The sequence below is a fragment of the Meriones unguiculatus genome, chromosome 14 (assembly GCF_030254825.1).
Source record: "Meriones unguiculatus strain TT.TT164.6M chromosome 14, Bangor_MerUng_6.1, whole genome shotgun sequence".
In the NCBI taxonomy this organism is placed as follows: Eukaryota; Metazoa; Chordata; class Mammalia; order Rodentia; family Muridae; genus Meriones; species Meriones unguiculatus.
In genome coordinates this window covers 49,668,490-49,677,108 of record NC_083361.1, presented here as the reverse complement: position 1 = coordinate 49,677,108, position 8,619 = coordinate 49,668,490, and positions in this window count along the sequence as shown.

Genomic DNA, 8,619 nt, shown 5'->3' with positions numbered 1-8,619 from the left:
GAACACTAACAGCACAGGCTCTAAGGGCAACAACCAATAAATGGGACCTCATGAAACTGAAAAGCTGCTGTAAAGCAAAGGACACTGTCATCAGAAATAAACGACTGTCTACAGACTGAGAAAGGATCTTCACCAACCCTATATCTGACAAAGGGCTGATATCCAGAATATATAAATAACTAAAGAAGTTAAAAAACAACAAATCAAGTAACCCAATTAAAAAATGGGGTACAGAGCTAAACAGAGAATTCTCTGTAAAGAAATATAGAATGGCAGAGAAACACTTAAAGAGATGCTCAAATCCTTAGCCATCAGGTAGATGCAAATAAAAACGAACCTGAGATTTCACCTTACACCCATAAGAATGGTTAAGATCAAAAACTCAAGTGACAACACATGCTGGAGAAATTGTGGAGAAAGGGGAACCCTCCTCCATTGTTGCTGGGAATGTAAACTTCCACAACCACTTTGGAAACCACTGGTGCTTTCTCAGACAATTAGAAATAGTGCTTCCTCAAGATCCAGCTATACCACTCACCACTCCTAGGTATATATCCAAAATATGCTCAAGTACACAACAAGGACATTTGCTCAACCATGCTTGTAGCAGCTTTATTTGTAATAGCCAGAACCTGGAAACAACCCGTGTTCCTCCATGAAGGAATGGATACAGAAATTGTGGTACATTTACACAATGGAATACTACTCAACAATTATAAACAAGGAAATCATGAAATTTGCAGGCAAATGATGGGATCTAGAAAGAATATACTGAGTGAAGTATCCCAGAAGCAGAAAGACACACACAGTATACACTCACTTAAAAGTGTGTACTGGACTTATACTATAGGATAAACATACTGAAAGCTGTACATCTAAAGAAGCTAAGCAAGGAGGAGGACCCTGGGCAAGATAATCAGTCCTCATTGAGAAAGGCAAAAGGGATAGACCTCTGAAGATTGAGAAAATAGGAACAGGACAGGAGCCTACCACAGAGGGCTCCTGAAAGATTCTACCCTAAAGCGTATCAAAGCAGATGCTGAGATTCATAACCAGACTTTTGGCAGAGTACAGGAAATCTTATGAAAGAAGGGTGAGATAGTATGACCTGGAGAGGACAGGAGCTCCACAAGGAGAGCAACAGAACTAAAATATCTGGGCACAGCAGGAGACTGATACTCCAACCAGGGCCATGCATGGATATAACCTAGAACCCATGCTCAGATGAAGCCCATGGCAGCTCTGTATTCAAGTAGGTCCCTGGTAAGTGGAACTGGGACTGTCTCAATGCTGATGTTCTGGCTTCAGCTGCCCTCTACTCACTATCTTCAAAGTTTTGGATTCTGTGCCCCTCAGATACAGTGAGCACTGGTTGTTGCCATCTTGGATCCTACAATGTAGTAATTTGTGTTTTATCTTTGAAAATTATTTGTTTAGGTCTGTAACCTATTTTAATTGTTAATATTTTCCCAATGTTTTTTAATTATATATATGTATATAATATATGAAATATATAAATTTAATATTTATATAATATATTATATATGATCTGTAATTATTATAAAACATATATAATATGTATAAAATATATTATGTATATAGGTACATATATACATCATATATACATTTAATATATATTAGATATTAATCTCCTATTAGATGTGTACTAGGAAAAGATCTTTTCTTATTCCATAACATGCTACTTTTTTGATAGATGGTGTCATTTAACATATAGACATTTTTTTGTTTCATGAGGTGTCAAATACTAATTGCTGTTCTTAGTGACTGTGTTATTGCTGTCCTATATAGAAAGTTTCCTGTTACACTGAGTTTAATACTATCTACCCTTTCTATTCTATTATGTTCAGGGTATCTGGCATTATGGTGAAGTTATTGATTCACTTAGAGATAAGTTTTGTACAGGGTGGTTAGTATGGATCAGTTTACATGTAGTCATCCAGTTTGAACAGTATAGTTTGTTGACGATAAAACCTTTCCCTCATGTGTATTTATGTTTTTTTTTGTCAAAATGGAGGTATTCTAGTGTATTTGTGCTGTCTTCTCAATTCACAGCTTCTTTTTTTTTAAACGTTCTTATTCTATGTGCATATAAAGGAATGAACTTATAAATATAAGTAGCTAAATCTCCTTGGTGTTGCCTGAATGCATATGTTTCTAGAGCAGAACACTGATATTGGGTTACCTTCTAAGGTGTTCATCCCTAGAAAAGACAACTTTTTTCTTCTCTCAGAGGGTGTTTATTGCCTGTAACACTTGATCTATGGGTAAGTCCTGTGACATTTCCCCAATCAATGTTGGAATGTCAACTGGGCTCTTATTGTCCAGGTCTTGTTAGGTAGCTATATTGTTGTTATCTAATGAATACATGTCCATATTATAGCTAGAAGGCACAGTCTCACAGCAAATATCCTGGTCCTCTAATTATTAGAATCATTTTTTTTTTTTTGGTGGCTCACACCTTTATTTTATTTTATTTTTGTTAAGTACAGTTTCTTCACTTTGTATCCCCCTCTATACCTCCCTCCCTCCTCCCCTCCCAATCCCACACTCCTTCCTGCTTCTCCATCCATGTCTCTCCCCAAGTCCACTGATAGGGGAGGTCCTCTTCCCCTTTCTTCTGATCCTAGTCTATCAGGTCACATCAGGAGTGGCTGCATTGTCTTCCTCTGTGACCTAGTAAGGCTGCTCTCTCCTCAGGGGAAGGTGACCCAGGAGTGGGCCAATCAGTTTATGTCATAGATAGTCCCTGTTCCCATTACTGTGGAACCCACTTGGACACTGAACTGCTATGGGCTACATCTGTGCAAGGGTTCTAGGTTATCTCCATGAATGGTCCTTGGTTGGAATATCAGTCTCAGAAAAGACCCTTGTGTCCAGATATTTTGGTTCTGTTGCTCTCCTTGCGGTGCTCCTGTCCTCTCCAGGTCTTAGTATCTCCCACTTCTTTCATGAGATTCCCTGTACTCTGCCCAAAGTTTGACTATGAGTCTCAGCATCTGCTCTGATACCCTGCAGGGTAGAGTTTTTCAGAGGCTCTCTGTGGTAGGCTCCTGTCCTGTTTCCTGTTTTCTCCCTCTTCTGATGTCCATCCCCTTTGTCTTTTTGAATGGGGATTGAGCAACATAGCTTCTTGACTTCTTTTTTTTTTTTTCTTTTTCTTTTTTTCAATGCAGTTTATTCAGGAACTTTGAACAATCCTCGGACCCTGGGGAAAGCCAGCCCACAGCTTAAATAGCCTCTGGGTAGCCAACCCAGGCATGCCACGTGGGCAATGCAGATAGGTCCACATACATGGAAGCAAGCCAGATCCTCGGCCTTAGCCAAATGTGGAGTTGTTCGTGACAGAGAGCACTCACCATCGGGAAGGTGGAAGGCGGAAACCAGCTCCATCTTTAAGGCATAGCATTCCGCAGCTCTCTACAGTTCCCCCTTTTTGTTTTAGACGCATCAGGCAAGAGTAGAGGTCTGATCTCTGATATTAGAAATAAATTGGGACTTTCTACCGATGTTCATTTAGGTGTCATCCACCCAAAGAGCATCAGACCCCCCGCATGCAATCAGACATGCTCTTCTCTGGGTCGAAAGCGGCTGACCCTGAGTGCAGTGCTTAGCCTCGCATCCTGAGCGTATCATTTTAGCTTTTTATGGTATCCAACCATGCTTGGGGAGAATGTCCTACTTCAATGGCTGTAAAGGCCTGAATGATCATGGCTGCATCACACTGTTGTGAGACTCTAATCTTGCATATATACCACAGGCAAACCAAGGAGACCAACACCAGAAGGCCTGCTAACGCTCCCATGCCCGCCCATTCCTTCAGATGATTCATGGCTGCAGCAATCCATGTTGATAATCCTGTGGCTAGTCCTGCGTCCACTCTGGTAGAATTTACTGTGACAATGGCCACTCTCAGCTGCTCCATCGTAGTATCGAATTCTCCAGTCCAATTACCTAAAATATAGCTAGACAATTGTTTAGACAGATTTGCAGTACAGGAAAAATTCTCATGTTGTATGCTAGTGACACAAAGTCCAGCATACTTTCATTGACAGCCAGGTTGAGCGATTTGCCATAGGGTATCAATTTGCTCCTGCAAGAGGTCAATCCTCTGATTGAACACCATCAAGCTTCCTTTTAGTTGAGCATTAATTCCTTTATGTACAACTAAGTCATGAGCTACATTGGCTAAATGATTATTCAGGGTCTGAGCAGTCTGCCCAGTATGACTCATGGCTAATGCCCCGGTGGTAGCTCCAACAGCTGCCAATGAGATGGTATTAACAATGGTGGCTGTCTGAAGAGAGTCATAGCGTGAGGGCCACCAATGGGCACAGGCACCCAGTGAGGCATGCGAGTAACCAGGGCATACCTAAATTTACTAGCATTCCAGCATTGGGCAAAAAAGCAAGTATCATTACCACAATTACTTGGCTCTATCTGGCTAATAATGAATAAAAATGGGGGATATAGACAAACAGGTGTGGGCTTATAGGAAATATTATGAGAAGCCTTAACCCCTCGTTGGAACATCCTGCGTCAGTTCTAGAACTAGCAGTGGTGGTGTCCGAGGTCTGAGTAGGTTCAGGAGTTATGTCCACTCTTTCATTATGTTCTTGAATTTTAGTTATAGGAATTGTGTGGTGGATGTATCAGTTGGAAACAGGCACATTTCTGTAAGGCGCTCTTTGAATTTTGAGCAGTTTTGGTTTTCTGTAATCATCTCTTGCTGATAAAAGAATCTTCTTTGATGAAGAAATAAATAAATAAATAAATATATATATATATATATATATATTCAATGATTTCATTGTCCATATGCATATATTTGTGATGAAATAAACAGATCCACAAATATTTATCTGTCTGTATATGTATGTATGCATGTATGTTTGTATGTGTGTCTCTGTGTGTGTATGTGGGTGTGTTTGTGCACAAGAACATATTTAGAATAGAACTAGGAATTGCACTGATTTAGAAAAGTGGAGAGAATATAAAGTGCCTGTATAATACACTATTTCACTGTCCAAATGCACTTGTCTAAGTTTATAATGCCTAGGATGACTTCTCACTGAAATCGTCTTGAGCCCAACTAGACAACTCTGGATAACTATGAAAAGATAAATACTATTATTTTACCTCTTAAGACATATTGCCATGATGGTCATTGTTTTGGCTCATGTGCATTACAGTTGGGTATTTCACCTTTATTTTTATTTTATGTATATACATGTTTCCTTAAACATATGTCAACGTATCACCTGCATGACTGGTCCCAAGGAGGCCAAAAGAGGGCACTGTGATCTCTGAGACTACAGTTACAGACAATTTTGTATGATCATGTGGAACACTAGCTGGATAACTAGAAGCAGTCAATGCCCTGATCCTTTGAGCCATCTATCCAGGTATGGGAAAGACTAGTGATTTTTTTGTTGTTGGCAGCTAGCATACCATCTTATACCTGGGGCTTTTGAGCTGGATACAGTTTGAATCAATATTGAAGAGAAAAAAAATAGTAAATTAATTTTAAAATACAACTTTAAACAATAGGAAAATGAGAGCTCAGTATCAGAGATGAAAGAGAAAAACAGTAATTAGAAGAACCACTAAAAGAAGATGATGAGCATCAAAGAACCTCAATATGAAGATAGCTTCAAAAGTGGCATACAAGACACCTAGGCAGAGAAAATGCCCTTGTTTCACAGCAAGATCAAATGCAAGCAAGGCAACTGCCAAACTCTGTCAAGGCAGTGTAAGCAAGTAATAAATAGTTCCTGCTTCACATATATGTCTGTCAAATATACTGGGCAATATACTAAAATTTATACCAGTGTATCAAAAATAGAATTGTCTTTGCATTAATATACAAAATTTTAACAAATAAATAACAAATAACCTTATTTGAGAATAACAAATAAAGCCTTAACTTGAGTAGATTCAGTAATTTAAAACCAAGGACTATGCATGGAGATAACCTAAGACCCCTGCACAGACGTAGCCCATGACAGTTCAATATCCAAGTGGGTTCCACTGTAATAGGAACAGGGACTGTCTCTGACGTGAACTGTTTGGACTGCTCTTTAATCACCTCCCTCAGAGGGGGAAGCAGCATTACCAGGCCATAGAAGAAGATAATGCAGTCACTCCTGATGAGACCTAATTGAATAGGATCAGAAGGAAAGAAAAGAAGACCTTCCCTATCAGTGGACTTGGGAGGGTCATGCATTCAGAGTGTGGAAAAAGGGAGGGATTGGGATGGGAGGAGGGAGGGAACCACAAGGGAATACAAAGTGAATAAAGTGTAATTAATAAAGAATTTTAAAATGAAAAAGAAGAACCACTAAGACCGAATGTATGGACATGACATGAAACTTGTTACTCTGAATTCAAATTAAATTTCTCTTTAAGAAAGAGGGGATAACATTGTAGAATCATGGACAATTTCCTTTTTTAAATTTATTTTTCCTTTCTTTTTTCTTTTATTTACTTCCCAAGCATGCCCCATCCTTCTTCTCTTCCCAGTCCCTACTTTCCTCCATTCTCTCTTCCCCTCTCCCTTTCCCCCGAAAAAGGAGAGTCCCCTTCCCATGTATCAATCTTCCCCAGCACATCAAGCCACATCAGGACTGAGCGTATACTCATCCTCTGAGCCCAGGCAAGGCCACCGTTCCAGGGGCAAGGGATCCAAAAGCAGTCAAGAAAGTCCATGTTAGAAACAACCTCCACCCCCTGCACTCACCAGCCAACCCCTATGAATTCCAAACAGCTACATGTGTCCAGTGGATCTAGGTTTAGATCATGCATGCTCCTTGATGTCTCAGTCTCTGCAATCTACCATGTTCCTGTTGGTGTTCTTTTGAGGTTCTTGTCCCCTCCAGGACCTTCCATCTTTCCCCCAACACTTTCACAGTAACCCTGGAGCTCCACCCCATGCTTGGCTGCAAGCCCCGGCATCTGTCCGGATCTGACACTGATTGGAGCCTCACAAACTGCAGTCAACTTAGGCTCCTGTATAAAAGCATAGCAGAGTATCATTTTTAGTGTCAGGAGCTGGCTCTCTATATTGGGGTGGGTCTCAGGGTAGGCCAATTACTGGGTGAACTTTCTATCAATCTACGTTCCCCTCATTATCCCTGAACTTCTTATAGGCTGGGTAATTTTTGGATCATATGTATTTGTTGGTGGGTTGTTGTTCTACTTCTTCCTCTAGTCCTATCTGGTTAGGAGGTGGTAACTTCAGTCTTCATGTTGCCCCGCTGTTAGGAGTCTCAGCTAGAGTCACACTCATTATCCTCCCAGGAGCATACTCTCTCAGAGACCTCTGGCTTGGCAAAAAGATAACCTCCCCCAGTTTCCCTTCTTATTCCTACCCATCTCACCTCCACCCTGCTTTCCCCAAATCTGAATCTCACCCTTGTTTTCCTCCCCATTCCTTCTTGTCTAGTTCCTTCTCTTCATCCACTTCTGCTGTTGATTTTATTTTCCTTTCTAAGTGACCTTTTAGTGCCATCTGTTGGTCTCTCCTTGTTACTTAGCTTCTTAGGATCTTTGGATTGTAGTATGATTATCTTGTACTATAGGTATACTATCTGCTTATAAGTGAGTATACACTATGTGTGTGTATTTGTGTCTTAGTTACCTCACTTAGGATGATATTTTCTAGTTCCATCCATTTCCCTGCAAATTTTATGAGTTCTTTGTTTTTATTTTTTGTTTATTTTTAATTAATTTTTTATATTAGTTGCAGTTTATTTACATTGTATTCCAGCTGTAGCCCCTCTTCATTTCCTCCAAATATCATCCTCCCTCCCTCATCTTCTCCCTGCTCCTCTCTAAGTCCACTGATGTGGGAGATGCTACTCCTCTTCCTTATGAGCTCAGCTTACCAGGTCTCTTCATGACTAGCTGCAATGTCCTCCTCTGTGGCTTAGCAAGGCTGCTCCTTCCTCGGGGGGTGGGAGGGGGATAGGTCAAAGAGCCAGCTGTTGAGTTTATGACAGAGACAGTCCCTGTTTCCCTAACAAGGGAACCCACTTGGATGCTGAGCAGCCATAGGCTACATCTGAGCCAGTGTTCTAGGTTATATCCTAGAACCTAGGTTATATCTAGGTTATATCATGCATGGTCCTTGGTTGGATAAATAGTCTCAGAAAAGTCCCCTGTGCCCAGATATATTTGGTCTTTGTGGAACTCCTGTACTTTCCAGGTCATACTAACTCCTCCTTCTTTCATATGATTCCCTGCACTATGATGAAGGTTTGGTTATGAGTCCCAACATCTGCTTCGATACACTGCTGGGTAGAGTCTTTAGAGGCCCTCTGCAGTAGGCGCCTGACCCGTTTCTTGTTTTCTCCTACTTCCAATGTCCATCCCATTTGTCTTTATAAATGAAGATTGATCATCTTCCCCTGGGACCTCTTTCTTGTTTATCTTTTTAAGGTGTACAGATTTTAGTATGTTCATCCTATCTTATAGGTCTAGTACCCACTTATATGTGCATATATACTGTGTGTGTCTCTCTGCTTCTGGGAGACCTAATTCAGGATGATCTTTTCTAGATCCCACCATTTGCCTGCAAATTTTATGTTTGTTGTTGTTGTT